Genomic DNA, 16,664 nt, shown 5'->3' on the forward strand with positions numbered 1-16,664 from the left:
CCAGGGACTATCTGAGAAAAGAAACCAGCATTTCTTCCAAAAACTTACATGAATACTTGCAGATTATACAAATAGCTATGTAACTTTCACATCCAGTAATGATGTGTCATTAGGCATTGGAGATGTGTGGGCAGTCTCATTCTGTAAAACCATCAGTCCATTAGCAAAGCCTGATTCTTTCCTTGCATTAATGAGTGAGATTATGGCTGAGCTGGCTTTGATGTTGAGCATTTCAGCTCTCTCGATCTTGTGAGCTGTGCTATCGGAATGCTCCCAATTCAACACTCAGGGAATTCTCATTGAATTCTGCCCATACGTTCCTGTGCTGAATACCTTTACCTTTCCAGACTGAATGTATAAATAGAAAACCATCTAGGCTTCATCTAATTTATAGTCTTTTTCTTTTGACAGGAGGTTGTACACAGCCCATACATTGTAGGGCCATTGTCAGTATGCTGAAGCTAGTGGACTGGAAAACATGTTTATCCTTTTGAGGGTATAGATGAGTTGCTTCCCTGGTATGCTGTCCACATCTCTGATAAGCTATTTCAAGTCATCCTTGGCCAATCTATAAGGGTAGTCCTTAAAGAATCCCTCTGTAGCATAGTATATTCCTACTTGGCATCTCACTGGAGTTGGGGGTGAAAGGAGTGGGGAGGACAGGAAAAAGGGTTGGACTGGACAGAGAAGAGGAAAAAAAAGAAAAAGGAGACTGAGAAGGAGCAACTAATAAGGACAGTGAGAGAGCCCAATAGATTGAACTGCCTAGAGAACAAAGAAGGAAAAGATTAAATCAAATAATTAAATTTCAAGTCAATCATTAAACTCATTCTTTTTTTTTTCTTGTGGGTTACATTTTCTGATTTTATTTTCTTTAGACATTCTTCATTATCATCCTGGGTCACTTACAACTAAAGTACTTGTTTACTCTCATTGTTCCTGCTCTGGAGCTCACTACTAGAGCTCATCCATTTTGTGTTAACATTCTCTCATTTAAAGGGAGCAAAAAGCCATGTGAGCATGGAAGCCAGGTGGATGATGCACGTACACATGACTCAGAGATCACTAGAAACACGAGAAGAAACCTAGGGGCATTGTGCACAAGACTGAGCATCAGAGCCAGGCCAGTAATCAGTAAATGTAAGACTTTTACAATGAGATCCTTAAAAATAAGAAACATCACTTTCTCCATAATCCAGTATAATTAATACGATCTGATTCAATATCAAATGTCCAGACAGAAATTCAACTCAAAAGGATCATTTAGCCACTTTATTATATATTGTTATTGTAGATGTAAGTATAATTCACACATTTATTTGCCTATGCTATAGCCAACCTGCTTTGGGATGTAGGGAAGTCCCAAGTGTCAGTGGGAGGGAGAAAATAGATGCTTATTTCTCTCCTAAATAATTCTGAGGTGATTGGTCTGGGTTGTCAAGGAAACCAGCCTTGGATTTGTGCCATCTTTTTGTTCTGCCATTATTGAAGATATTGTCTTTATTGTACAGTTGAATCTACCTTACTGGCATATCCGTGGGGTGAGGAAAGAAAATGTGGAAGATGGTAGCCTTATAGTTAGAAGTTATAAACATCACCTTAACTCACTTTCCGTGGCTACAAACAATACTATAAATTGAGCTGCAAAAAATCTGGGAAATCCGGCTTCTGTGGATGCCTTACTACAAACTTTTGGTCTAGCATTGTCCTTCAGAGTAGCTTCCTATCCTGCAGACTAGATGAGATAATGACCCAACTGTCCAAGTTCCACAGAGGCTGCAGTGAGATGACAACTGAAAAACAAAGGCATGTCTGGCTGCAGAGATAAGAGAGGCTTCTGGGAAGAGATAATGGTTAAACCTAGCTGGCATAAGCAGAAGGTCAGAAAGGACATTAAAAAATGTTATCTTTAAGTTGCTGTACAAAGGATTTGCCATTTATCAAAGCAGTTTGATTGTAGTACATCTTGATCCATATCATCTCTTTCAACCTTCTCACTATCTCTCCTACTCAACCCATCTCACAGTCTTCTTAATTTTGTAGGATATACATTAGAGATTGGTTGCATTTTCCTCCGATTCTCCTCTTCATTTGTCCATCTCTTTCCTCTTGATAACACTCTACCCCTTCTGCCCATCCACTTTCTGGTGTTTTATTTTGTTGAACAAAAAGGGCATTCTTTTAAAAAGATGTGAAGTGGAAGAGAGGAAAATGAGAAACTTTTTTCCTTTGGTTGATTTGGGGGTTTGAAATCAGGGTCTAGGTGTTGTCTCTGAGTTCCTTTGCTCAAGGTTGCCACTGTAGCACTTTGAGCCACAATTCCATTTCCAGTTCTGGTTGTTAATTGGACGTAAGAGTCTCACAGACTTTCCTTCCTGGATTAGCTTTGAACCTCAGATCCCAGCCTCCTGAGTAGCTAGGATTACAGATATGAGAGTTACCAGCACCTAACCAATGCAAGTGTTTTAAAATTAAGAAATAATCTCACTGGCTCAAGCACAGGTAATTTAATGAAGCTGAAATGACTGGAGATCAAATTTTAGACATCATTACAATTCCAAGATACTTGAAAAACATTCCACAAACTCCATCAAGTTGTAGGAATTCTTCTGAATGGAGAATAATATGACACAGACTGAGTACTTTGCACTGTGTTCTGATTCTACAGATGGGCCTCTGGGCTTGAAAGGAAGCAGAGTATGTTGCACTTGAATTTGTACAGCTGCTTCAAAAAGCGGCAACTCTTTCTTTGGCTGGTATGTCAGGGAGAGGCAGTGGACAGAAAATCATTGTTAATAGGGTTCTGTTGGGCTGGGAGTGTGGCCTCATGGTAGAGTGTTTGCCTAGCATGCAGGAAGCCCTGGGTTCGATTATCAGTTACCCCCCCTCCCAAAACCAGAAGTGGTGCTGTGGCTCAAGCGGTAGAGCACTAGTCCTGAGAAAGGTAAAGGACACTGCCCAGACCCTGAATTCAAGTCCCAGAACTGGCCAAAGAAATAGGGTTCTGTTGCCAAACAAGGCCTGAATTCTCTTGGTTGAAGAAAAGTATTAGGGAAAGTTATTTAGTGAACAGGAAATGTGCATGGGCATGCTGTGGCTGTATATTTGAGAAGGTATGCTGTGGCTAACAGGCAAAATGCCTACCTAGAATACAAGTTTTCAAAATTAGAAGTTTTGGAAAGCATTATGTAAGTAAATGACCCATTTTTATAGGTCCTCTTCGTGCATCTTTTAACTAAAGGAAATCTAAATACAGTTGTACTTTTCCCAATACACTTCAAGAATCATTTACATCTCTGATGAGATCTCTAGCTCTCTTTTTGTCCTGGCATTTTCTCAAGTCCATGAGCAGAGTAACAGAACAATGCTATGGAGTAGACCTTCAGAATTAGAAAGGCAGAGATTCTTGAATTCTTGTGAACTCATGAACATTTAACTCATGTAGAACGTTCTTGGAATGCTCTCAGAGACCCAGAGGCTCCCAGAGGTCTTATCTCATATATTTGTTATGCGATGGAATCAGTATTGCTTGGCCCCATTTTACAGATGTAAGAGTAAGCACTTTGCTTGTGTTCCCCCAGCTGGTCATTGTGGAGTTGGAACTCCCAGGAAGTCTTTCTGAGAGCTCTAGATGCTGAAATACTGTTTTATATCACCTCCATGACTTAAGAGAGTCCTGATGCCAGAGGGAAATAAAAGTCACTTAGTAATTCATTGGCAGTGGTTTCAAGTGCACTTACCTTATTGAAATTCACAATTATTCTGTGAGGCAAAAATCTGATGATCATTTTATAAAGGAGAAAATGGATTGAATTCATGTACCTCATTACTCGTTATTAGGACCAGAATTCACTTCTCTACAGGTTCTTTTTAAGTTTTTCCCCAATAAACACTATCAATTGAATAAAGTTCTCATTAAAGACACAGTGAGTTGGCTGCTGGTGACTTATACCTGTAATTTTAGCTACTCAAGAAACTGAGGTCTGAGGATTGTAATTTGAAGCCAGTCAGGAAAGTCCGTGAGACTCTGATCTCCAAAAAAACTACTCAGAAAAAGCCAGAAATGGCACTGTCTCAAGTAATAGAGAGCTAGCCTTGAGAAAAAGCTCAGAGACAAAGCCTAGGTCCAGAGTACAAGCTCCAGGATAAGAAAAAAAGACACAGTGAAAGAATTAATCAAGAAGAATAAGTTCTAAGTGAACCGAGTCATATTTCCACTTGAGCTGAGGGATTTCAGTTCAGTGCAATCATCCTAGTTGACTTCATCATATCGTGGTTCTCAGTCGAGATGCTTTACAGGAACTGGACTATATCGTGGCTGACAAACACGGCCTGGAAACCCTACCTCTCAGATTATTGTTGTTGTTTGTTTCAGATAAGCGATATTGAATTCACACAAGACAACTTAGTGCAACCACATTTCATTGCCTCTTAATGCTGGAGACATATTTACGACCTGTTGGGGGGTGAGTCAGGAGGAGAAATTACTAGGTACTCTACCTAGTAATTGCTCATTGCTTCTCCTACTTGATGTGATGGGTCATAAACTGATGGGATTGAAGATGAATGAATAAGGATTGGATGTGTGAGATGTCACACAACTCATACATTCAGTCTCCACAGGGGCAGAGGAGCAGCCAAGACACAAGTGAGAATTGAACTTAGAGGGTTCAGTGAGTATGGCACAGCCAGCAATCCTTCTGCCCCTCTTCCCTAGAGCTACACAAAACTTAACTCAGTTTTAGGGACAGAGAGAAAGAGAAAATGATTACAGATATATGTTCTTGACTTTTAAAAAATTATTAATTTTTGTTATAAAGGTAATGTATTATGAGTCGGATAAAGGATTGATTTCTTGGATTATGCTACCCCTTCCTTTATTTGCTCCATTTTTCCCACCCCCATACCACAATGTGTGTAGTTCATTTTCAACACAGTGTCCTGCAGGCACCACTGATGCATTTGTTCATCCTTTGTCCCATCTATTTCTGTGCCTCCTCTTGTAATCCCTATCCCTGACATTTTGATGTGGAAATTTAGAATGGAAAAAAAAGTCCACTGCAACATACTGTGTGTTATTGCTTCTAGAGAAGCAGCCAATGATGACATCAATTCTTGGACCACTCGGGGCTATAAAATTTGCACCAAATAGAGCAGTTGCAGCATACAGAATTTGTATAAATAAGTTGGGAAATTCCCTGGCTGACATTGTGCAGTTTTAACACAATTATCCACCTGTCGGAGGGTTCAGGAGCATGACACTGTAACTGGAGGCCTTTAGGGACATGGCATGCATTTTGTGGGCTACTTACAAAGGAGCTAGGGGGTGGAGAGAAGAAGAAATCAAATTTCATAATGGGGTTCAACTGCTGGAAAAATCCTATTAACATGTGTGAAGCGTTTATTGAATTCAAACAAACAATTATCCAAGCTTCTACAGGTATTGTGAAGTGGTGGTGAGTACACAGGCTGACACTAGGTGATGGGGAAAGAGAATTCAGGCAATCCCAGCACATTTCCTGCAAGCCTCTCTCAGAGGTCCCAGATGGGAGATTGGGGCAGGGGTAGGGGATGAAAGTAGCAGAAGAAAGGGAATATTTATCCAGTGTTATTGTTGAGGACTCTCTGCACAATGACCCAATCCAGAGTGCCCAACTTTGCCCAAGAAGGCTTTTTCAGAACCATACAAGGAAAGCCCTCAAATGCAGTGAGTCAATGCATACCATAGAACCTTCTTAGAGCCCCAAAACATGACATTTTAGTGTTACCCTTGGTTCAACACAGATGTAAATAGTGTTACACTTGGTTCAACACAGATGTAAAAACCCATTTATTTATTTATTTGTCATCTACATTGTATGTATGTATGTTTGTAATTTTCCTTATATGGAATAACTGGGATACTGTCATCTACTGTCCTTATATAGAAAATGTTCATTTTCCTAGTCACAAATATTCCTGGGAGAGAGGGTAGGTAGATATAAGTGGATGATTTGGAAAGGTAGTGATTTGGGGGTCCTTTATGAATGTATTTTAAGGTGTTATGATGTGTACCCCAAAGATCACATGTTCAAAATCTCCAACACAACTGTGTTGAGAGTTGGGATTTTTCAGTGATTGTAGACCCCTCATGAATAGATGAGTGTGATATTGGGGTTGGGGGGAGCACAATCCTGAGAGTGGACGTCTTTTCCCTTTGCCCTTGCCTTCTGTCAGGGTCCTTGCTTGTTGGATTCTAGTGTGTGCTTGCAGATGCTTCAGCTTCCAAAAATGTGAGGACCAATGAATCTATTTTCTTTATACATTTCCAGGGCTGTGCAGTTCTCTTGTAGCCACACTGAATGGGCTAGCAAACCTGTCTTTGGAAAGAAAAAGAGGAACAATTCCAAGAGAGGCATGAGGGGGTATGACTACTTGTGGTGGTGGCTAGTAGCTCCAGTTCTAGAAAAATCTCCATACTCCTCTCAGCGCAGTGGCAGCTTGTGCTCTTCAGAAGATGGTAGTTGTGACCACGGACACTTTAACACTCCCCCTGAAGGGTCTTCTTTTTTCTTCCTCCACACAGACTATGAAAGGCTTTAACACATACTGTCCTCTACCCAAGAGGTGATCTGACGAATTGAAACTTTATGAGTTAGATATGTATTTATCCAGTCATGATTTAGCACCCCTGAGCCACTAAGGCAACTTTTATTTTACTGTACTTTTTTGCCAGTCCTGGGGCTTGAACTCAGTGCCTGGGCACCATCCTTCAGCTTTCTCAAAGCTAGTGCTCTACTACTTGAGCCACAGCACCACTTCTGTCTTGTGCATGCAAGGCAAGCACTCTACCACTAGGCCACACTCCAGGCCCCCACCAAGGCAACTTCTTACTTGACTTTCTTTAAAGTTTCTAGAAGTTCCCTTATATGCATATTTGATAACGGAAATTTTCAGACTCCCTTTATATTTTCTCATTTACTCCATACATATTTGTGGGTTCTGGAATGAGTTTAATATACACTCACAGTAAGAGGGGGGGAGAGAGAGTGAGGGGGAGAGAGAGAGGGGGAGAAAGAGAGGGAGAGAAAGAGAGAAAGATAGAGACAGAGAGACAGAGAGATTGAGAGAGAGCACAATACTCCCAAAGTGAAAAGCCTGTTATGACCCTCTGCACCGCTAGGGGGTTGTCTTGTACATCTTTGTTCATTCTAAACACAGATAGATATACATATATGTGTACTATATATGTGCATCTATAGTATATATGTACTATAAACATATGCATATATATGTATACATACCTGTCTATATATGTATGTCTACACACATATATGTCAAGACCAGGAGTAACTGACAAGGAAGTGTTTAGTGCAGAAAAGGATGACATTTTGGGGGATCTCGAATACGGAAAACAAAGATAAGGAAGTAAATATTTTTTTCAAAAAGTAAAAGAAGAAAAACAATTTCAAAGGTATAACTTTTAAGATGATTTTTCCTTCTTATGGGAACCCATCTCACTAAGCTCCCTCCCTATCCCATTTCTACCACTTTGTTGTAAACCAGTGTAGTACCAGCAAAATGCCAGGCTTCCGGTGACAAGCTGGGAGACTGGCAATGGGGCATCTATCACACATCTATAAATGGCACCATAGGAATGCAATCCCCCAAGGTGGTCTAATCATATTACACCGAGGGCCAGCATGAATCAGTCCATCCCTGCAGGGAGGGCAGCGTGCCTGAAAGGGAAGCAAGTTTCACCCCAGTCTTTCTCTAATCAGGAAAGAGAGGCACCGATCAGAAAAGGACTTTCATTACTGGGCACATTGGAATGAAGGCACTGTCTTGGACTGCCATGGGAATAAATAGCCAATACTTTCTGCCAATATAGATGAGATATATGGTATTTGGAGAGTGCTTAGAACCATGTGGTCATCTAACATTCCTGCTCATGGCAGTAGGTGAACAGACTCCAAAAATCTGATGAGGAAATAATAATGGGGGCCCTGTGAACCTCTACCTAGGACTCAGCATATGCCTACTCCAGCGCCAGGAGAAGTAACCCACGAAACACAGATGGGGAAGCGGTGCTATGGCTCAACATGGTAGAGCACTATCCTTCAGCTGAATCACTCAGGGACAGCGCCAGAGTTCAAGCCCCAGGACTACCCACACAAAAAGAGAAGAAAGGAAGAAAGGAAGAAAGGAAGAAAGGAAGAAAGGAAGAAAGAAAGAAAGAAAGAAAGAAAAAAAGAAAGAAAGAAAGAAAGAAAGAAAGAAAGAAAGAAAGAAAGAAAGAAGCAAGCAGATGGCTTTGTACTACATTTTGCTTCTCATCACATCATACTTATCCATGATCCAACCTCTCTTCTCTATAATACCATGAACGCCTCCAAAGCAGGAATGGACTTCTTGTTCAACTCTACCTACCCAAAGCCAGCTACTATTTTTGAGAAGTTCAGTCAATCTCTCAAATAAATAAAGGACACATCTTGAAGTGCTAAGGGAGAGCTGACATCTGAATTAACCACGGTAGGTATTTTTATGGGCTATGAAAAATGAGAAACACTTGCAATACCAATTTTCCTTTATCTAAATCTGTATTACTCACAAAATAAATCTGTATTGCTCACAAAGCATGCTTGCCTACATTTGTTCATTTAATCCTTCCATCGTTCTTGTGTGGTAGGGTTGAACATCAATTTTATTACTATATAGACCATGAAATAGAAGCTCAGAGAATTTGGATGAACAGAACTATCAGTTACCTAGGGAGCAAGAGGCAGAGGGGTATAATATGAAATAGAATAATTATTTCCCTCCTTTTTCCATTTTCCTCTATTTGCTTTCTTTCCCTCCTTCTTTCCTCATTCTCCTCCCTTTTGTTCCTCCCTCATTTTTTCTTCCGTCCTTCCCTCCCTTTTGCTGCTCTCTATTTCTCCCCTCCTTCTTCTCTCCCCCCTCTCTTAACCCAACCCTTTCTCTCTACCTCCTTTCCTTCTCCCTCTGTGACGTCTCTCTTTCCCTCTCTTCCCTCCTTCTCTTCCTCTCTTTCCTCCCTCTTTTCTTCCTTTTCTCCATCAACCCTGTAAATTGAATCTTTCACTATTTACATCTGGACATTGCTCATTTTTTCCTCTCTAATCTCACGTTCCTTATCTGTGAAATGGGAATAGCTGAAGAGTAGGCGTTCATGAGAGATAATGTAATTACAAAATCTAATAGCTGACATGTTGGTTGTTTACTATTTCCTTGTCCTTACTTTTTTATAAAAAAATAACTTTTCATTTTAGGACAGTTTAAAATGTACAGGAAAAAATCTACAGTGATAGTAAAGAGAATTCTTAAGTACCCCATATTAATCCAAACCATTTTAGGTGCTTCACATGCATTTTATAAAGCTTATAATAACACTGTAAATTTCTGATCTCATTTTATAAAGCTATTTAACCCAGAAGTCAGATAACATGTCAATCATTACTCAATGATTATGAGGTGGTGAAGTCAGAATCCGTAATAAGTTGCCCAGCTCCAGGTCTGTGACCTAACCATTCCACTCTGCTGCCCCAAGGGAGGTGGGTTTCAGCCTGCAGTGTGAACATGATTGGATTCAAAACTGAGCCTTGTAAAATCCGGTTTTATTCTTCTGCTCTGTGATCTTGTAGCTATAGCTAGTCAGTAAGACTGCCCCTTACTCACCCAACCACCGTTTAAAAACAAAAAGAAAATGTCGATTGTGGAGCTTTGACTGAGGTCTGGGTGCCATCCTTGAGCTTTTCTGCTCAAGGCTAAATCTCTACTACTTTGAGCCACAGTATCACCTCCAGTTTTCTGCTGGTTCACTGGAGATAAGCATCTCATGAGTAGCTAGGAATATAGGTGTGTGATATTAGTGACTGGTTGTTCAATATTTAAAGTTCCCTTTGTATTTACTGAAAATAGATTCTAAAATGTAAATTAGGGGACTCCTAGAACCCATCATAGGTTTGTCAGTATTCTTCTGTGGAAAACAGAAACATCCTATCGGTTATTCCAATGTATAGTTTGTCTCTAGGAATCTGTATTGTACATTGAACCCAGAAAACAACTTGCTGGAGGAGTTTACTGGAGAATGAGGGGAGTATAAGACTACTGACACGCATGCATGCATAGCAGTACCCTCTCTCTTTCAATAAAGGGGGGAGCGTTCAAAAATCGCAAGCAGATTGATTCATAGGAGGAAAGAAACCAGAGTAGGGTTTTGGTTTTCCATGGATTGCTGAGAGGTAGAGGGAAGCCATATAGAAAGCAATCTTGAAACTCATACCTGAGTGACAGTCATGCTGGAAGAAGAAATTTATTCTCAGGCAATCTTTTGAGTGTGAGAAGTAGTGGTTATTATATTTCAGCAAGAGGTAAGGGAAATAGAGTTTTGATATGTTTGGAAATATTGCGATGGCTTTTTTTTCACTGATATGAGAAATTCAAAGAGCAAACCTGAATTATTTCCAGATGTCTTGTCTTTTCTTGGTTGTTTGAGATAGGGTCTTACCATAGAGCCCTGACTAGTTGGTGATCTTCCTGCCAGACTCAGCATTAAAGAGTGTATTTCAAAGTGTGTTTCTTAACTATCATGCTACTAGAGACACAATGTATATGGTAAGATTTGGCTTTTATTTATAGAGCTTTAATCATAATGGTCAGATTAAGTGGACTCCTCTTTCACTTTTTTTTATAGTAACTGGAAATATTCTTATAACTGAGTTTTTGGAATGACAATGAAAAATATATACAGGAAAACTAAATTTGATATGTGATGAGAACTCTATGAGAACTCATAAAGATTTAATCCTATCATAAAGGATATATAGCTTGGTCATGCTATTACATGTTATTACCATGTGACCAATGAGAAGAGATTTTGTGCTAAAGTGGGCTGAAATTTTCTTCTGTGGCCTCCCAGAAGCCACTTTTCTTCTGTGGCTCTGTAAAGTGAATGTGTCCACATAAAATTCACATATTGAAATGTTCACCACCAAGGGGTTCATGCTTACTGCGGGTGTTCTGGGGAACTAACAAGGTTTGGATGATATGAGGGAAAGATAGTCTGTGCATGGACAAGGCTTCTCAATCAGAGATCTAGTTTCCTCCTCTATTGATAATATTCTTGACTGGCAGGATGGACTATTTACTTTCTTGTTGGAGATGAAAAAGGGGTGTTGCCCCCAAACTAGGTCAAATCACTGGGTAATCCAAGAAGGATCCCATGTTCAGTTTAAAGTGAATCTGCAAAGCCTACAGGAAGAATCTTTCAGAAGAATCTTCTGGAAGAGGAAAAACCTCTTACTTCATGTTGTTTGTTAAGAAAAGGGAAGTAGGCCTTCTCAGGGAATGGGATTAGGTTAGATAGAGCACAGAGGGTGAGTTCCTAGGAAATGTAATTCCATCTCTTTAGTCTCTTGCATGTGCACAAAACATGCCTTTCTCCATCACATTCATTCCATCCTCCTGTTGGATTGTTAAGATGTGCAGCTTCCTTGGAACACGAGGATGTGACAAAGAATAAATGGGTTCAAGTTGTCATGTGGCAACCTCATCCAAAGAAAAAACATATGAAGAAGGGCCTGTGGAGTGACTCCTTGAAGCCTGAGCCAGGAGGTGGCTATTCTGACACTGATAGAAAAGCAATGGGAACTGTAGTATCTCGTGAAGTACTTTATGATGCTCTGAAGCATTCACAGCTCTATTTCACGAAAGGGTCAATGCCTGACATTCCATTACACTTGCTTCTTTCTTTTCTTTTTGTGGTATTAGGTCTTGGCAGGCAGGTGTTCTACCACTTGAGTCATGTCCTAGCCCTACCTTTTTGTCTTAACCATTTTCTCTTCATTCTGACCCTGGAGATCTCATAGAAGGGCAAGAGGAAAACACAGAAGAAAAACAAGAATATGCCTCATCTTTCAGTAGGGTAGATACCTGAGCCATAAGGGACCTGCAGGTCAGGGAAAGAGGAGATAAATATGAAGAGGGAAGACCTAACCAAAATACATTAGCTGAGTAAGAGCAGGAGGGGAGACAGCAGTTCCTAAAACATTTCTCCAAAGCTCTAAAAAGCAGGGTGGGAATAAAAACTGTGAGGATCATTTAGATGGTGAAGACTGGCATTCTAACTATCCCTACGTCTCCATTTGGAACCAGAGAAATGTGTCCATATGCTTCTAAATATACAAAACAAGTGGTTATAAAGGAAACAACTTATGGAAACAAATTGATCAATCTTTGAAAGAATTTTTAATATTGAAATCTCTTCCTTTATAATACAAACCTAATGATGGGCTTAATAATTTCTGTAATTTTAAAGTAGAGACACATGTGAATGATATTTAGAAATATCAAGAACACATGTCATGTTACATGAACAATGTCTCTAATGGGTACTATTAGTGTTTCTGTAGTTTGGGGTCTGTCTATATAGTTGAAAGAAATATGGAAGTCCATAGGACTTCTGAAAATGAAGCTATAATTATTTTTTCATTTAATTTCACACATCTTCTGAACTCTTTCCATAGATTTTGAGATGCTTCTAGACTTCTATACTAAGAAATACTAGTATGATTCATAGTCTCATAATTCTTCCATACTAAATAAGAATACTTAAATTACTATATGAATTTATTTTCCCTCTGTCCTTAACTAGTAGTGAATATTTATTTGCTTATTTATATTTTTGGTAACAGTTAATGGATTTATAGATAAATTGCCGTGCTTAGTGGTCCCGTGGCAAATTTAGATTAGGAAAAGCAGGAGGAAAGATTAGGAGGAAAATCTCGTATGCATTTGATCAGCTCATGTGGTTGAGTGTGGGAAATAATGGGGTGCCAAGACTCTGACACCACACATCCCTTCTGCTTTTGGGGAATCACAGTTGCTATGTGGGTAAAGTCAGAAAGTCCAAATGAGTTTTAGTTACAGACTCTATAATTCCTTGTGACATGAAACATTTCAACACAGTAGAATCTGAGTGAAGCCGTTGAACTCTGTCAAATAGAGAAAGTAAAAGCAACCCTACTTCCTTTCTCCAAAGGTGCAACTCTGAGAAGAAGGGAAGGAAGATAGGACTGAAGAAACAGGTGGAGGTTGGCAGAGTGATTCTTTTGCAAGAGGAGAGTTGCAGAGGCATTTCAGTTGCATTCTCTGCAGGATGTGGGCTAAAAAGAATTTGACATCTTGCCCAAGGCGTTCAACTGGTTTTCCTTCTGCACATTTTTGAGGTTCACTTGGACTTGACTTTGGCCTCAGCCTTCCATAGCCACCCCTGTTTTCTGTTACTATCAACTAATGAGTCTGAAATGCTTCATGTCCTCCCCTTTTTCCAGATGGGTCTGAGTATGTTATTCACTCTTATGCCCTGGGCTGGGCTTACTCCATCCATCACAAACATCATTGCTTCATAAAGCAGCCTCCTTGGGTGGCCATTCAGCCTTTTGGTTTATGGGTAATCTTGTAAAATGAGAAAGTACTCAAGACATGCAGAGATATGTAATCGACATTAATAGCCTAGAAAGAGATGGTTTCTTTGTATCCTTTAGGTTCCTCAAACAGTCCAAAGAAAGCACTTCAATGTGCACAGAAGTCATGCATGTTTTTTGAATAAATAACCACACTGCAATTTCAAGAACAGTTCCCAGGTGTCCATTGTCCTGGAATTCTTTTTCATGCATTCATCCCCAGCAATAAAGACTAAAGCAAATACTACATGCCACCAACTGTGTATTGTATGTGGCTTTTACTAAAGCAACAGTTAATGGTGCATCGTGAGCAAGGCTGTAAAATATAGAATAGATTCCTATATAGTAAGTGTTCAGTTAATCTACTGGTGTCTATGTAGGGTAAATAATCAAGTTAGTTTCTTATGAATATGCACTCTTAACAGTACTCTTAAATCAGAGAGTAGCTAGCGTCTTCTGCACTTGTAAGACATTAAAAGTCTTTCTGAAAATGATAGCAAAGGTGAGAGAGTATAAATTTACAGATCCTGCACTAGACTCTTGTTAGGAAGTATAAAAATTCCCTTCCTGTCTGTTCTGGTGAATAAACAGTTTCCACGAAGGCAGGAGGAGAGTTTTGATGAGATAAATGCAGAGAAAAAACCCAAGAATGAGAAAACAGAGTTCCCATGAGAAGGAAAAGAGGAGAAAGTCAAGAAATGGCAATTCTCTCAGAAGATGAGACTGGTCAACACTTATAGAATGCTCCTTTATTTTAACATATAAGAGATTGGCCAGTCTTGGGGAATAGCTAATTGTTTCTGAGTTTGTAAGCTTAGTTTCTTCAAAATACTCACAATTAAATGAAAGGCCCCTGGAGTGATGTCAGTTGCTTATTCTCAGTCTTACTATGATTAGGATATATACTTTTTAAAGGTGAGATTGATGTCAATCAGTAACCTGAGAAAAGGGCGCCTCTCTTTATCAATTGAAGGTCTTCAGGATAAAGACTATCTTTCCCCAAGGAAGTGGGGATTCTGCCAGTTGACGAGTTTCAGCCTCCAGCTGTATGATCACATCTTTCCTGGGTCTCTTACTCTGCACAGTTTGGATTTCCTGGCCAATTCCTCACAATCATGTGAGCCAATTCCTTGACATAGACCGTTTGCTTTCTGTCTCTTCGTTTCTGTTTTTCTGGAAAGCTCTGACTGTTCTGGATAACTTTTCCAAATGGTGGAGACTGTAGGTCCCCAGTTCCCACATGCCCTCAAGATGTGTGGCTTCGGTAGATTGGGCAAAACCTAGAGGTTCCAATGGTGCCCATTTAATTTGAGAACAGAGATGGGCAGTGGCTCCAGCCAAGAAGTCAGCAGGGCCTATTAATTAGCATCGGTCTGTGTGGAGCTTGGTATCAACCCCAGGGCCTTGCAGATGTTGTCCAAGCACTCTGCCCCCTGCACTGTATTTCCAGGCTGATCTATGCACAGGAATTAGCTGCACATATGAATGGCCTTGGGAGCAGGAAGTGTTATGCCAACTGTTTCACTACCTACAACTACTTACTGTTTCTGCTTTCACTTTGTCATGGGGTCATGCCACTCTGCTCCTAGCCCTTTCATAAAAACCTTGGCTCCTGGCCCTCATTCAGTCATCAGTGTGTGTGATCTCAGCATCTCCAACAGGTGGTGGTCCAACAGTTTGGCCTCTCCTTCCCTTTCTTCCTCACATCCAAACACATACTATTTTCTACTCCACCTCAGCCAAGATTTATCTTGGTCTCTTTCATCACCAGCAGTTGTTCCAATTCCAAAGTCTCAATTTCAAAATCCACATGAACCCATCCACCTCCTATGTTTCCATCTTGCTTATTATATCTTTCAGTTCTTTGACTAGGAAGAGACATAAATTCTTCCATCTGGTACTGATTTTTACCAGCTATCTATGCCTGACTATGACTCTGCCCCCTGCACTGGATACATATCCTTCATTACATTAGCACCATAGCCAATACCCTCCAGTAGAAGGGGGGAGGGAATGCATCCATATTCCTGACCGTTTGAAACTGTGGGATCTTATGGGGCTAGCCCAGCATTATTTTGGAGGGCTATGTATTCTCAGTTGAGAGTTGATGAGGTGGAAGGCACATTTGAAGGCATTGAAGGAATTTGGAAACAGGTTTTTCAGCAATAAAGTCTCCCCATCCCCTCTTTTTTCTTATTTATTTCTAAGTTGATCAGATCTGATGCATCTTACTGATGACAAAGATTAACCCTGAATTTGTAAAGTCACCAATTGATGCAAGTTATAGAGTTACCACCTTTGAAAAATCTTTCCTTTGCTTTAACTTTATACAAAGATTTCAGAACCATTTGGGACTTTCTTTCCAGAGAAAGATACTTATTTATCACAACAGTTGTATTTTCTAGTTGCTGACTTCTCAGTTCCAAAATCATCTACTCATACTGATTCAAGAGGGTAGGTAGATTCATCTCTAAATCTCTGCTCTTATAGACACGCCTGTACCCATCTATCTATGCCTATATGAATTAAAACCAATCGCACTGGAATAAAAATTTGAAGTTTAATTTCTTAGTCACCCTAATTATAATAGTTAATCTATTATATTATATTATAATAGTTAATCTATTATAATTAACTTGATTGACTATTAACTTGATTGGGTTGAGAGGTATATAGGAAATGAGTAAAACGTATTTTTTGAGTACCTCTGTGAGAGTGTTCTCAGAGTAGATTAAGGTTGATTTTTTTTCTCTAAATGTAAATGGTACCATCTCCAAGGCTGGGTCTGTATAAAGGGGAGGAAGGAGAGAACTTATGAGAACAGACATTCTCTCTTTCTGCTTCCTGTTTGTTATGACCTGAGTAGGTTGTGCTACCTGTTTGGGACGCCATGGTGTTATGCCTTACCACAGACCTAGAATCAATGGCACCAAAGTCTATGGACTGAAACCCCTAAAACCATAAGCTACAAGTTGAGTTGTTTCTGTCAGGTATTTTGTCTTGGCAATGGAAAGTCTGACTAACAATCCAGATACATTTTGTGTTCTCCATAGCGTGATGTGGCTTATGACCACTAGCCTGAACAGTGTAGAAAATATTTCCAGCATCACAGAATGTGCTATTGCAAAGCCCTGCATTATATTAGGGGTGTCAGATTGTCAACCTCACTTGTTTCTGAAAGGTATGCAAGCTAAGAAT

At 39.9% G+C, this 16,664-nt stretch overlaps 1 pseudogene; it reads right to left on the bottom strand.

The window, feature by feature from the left end:
- Positions 1-16,358, bottom strand: part of LOC150065097 (presenilin-associated rhomboid-like protein, mitochondrial pseudogene) — a 29,080-nt pseudogene extending 12,722 nt beyond the window's left edge.
- Between the last annotated feature and the right edge of the window lie 306 nt (positions 16,359-16,664).

Source organism: Megascapheus bottae, chromosome 3, assembly GCF_031878675.1.
Source record: "Megascapheus bottae isolate mThoBot1 chromosome 3, mThoBot2.hap1, whole genome shotgun sequence".
Classification (NCBI taxonomy): Eukaryota; Metazoa; Chordata; class Mammalia; order Rodentia; family Geomyidae; genus Megascapheus; species Megascapheus bottae.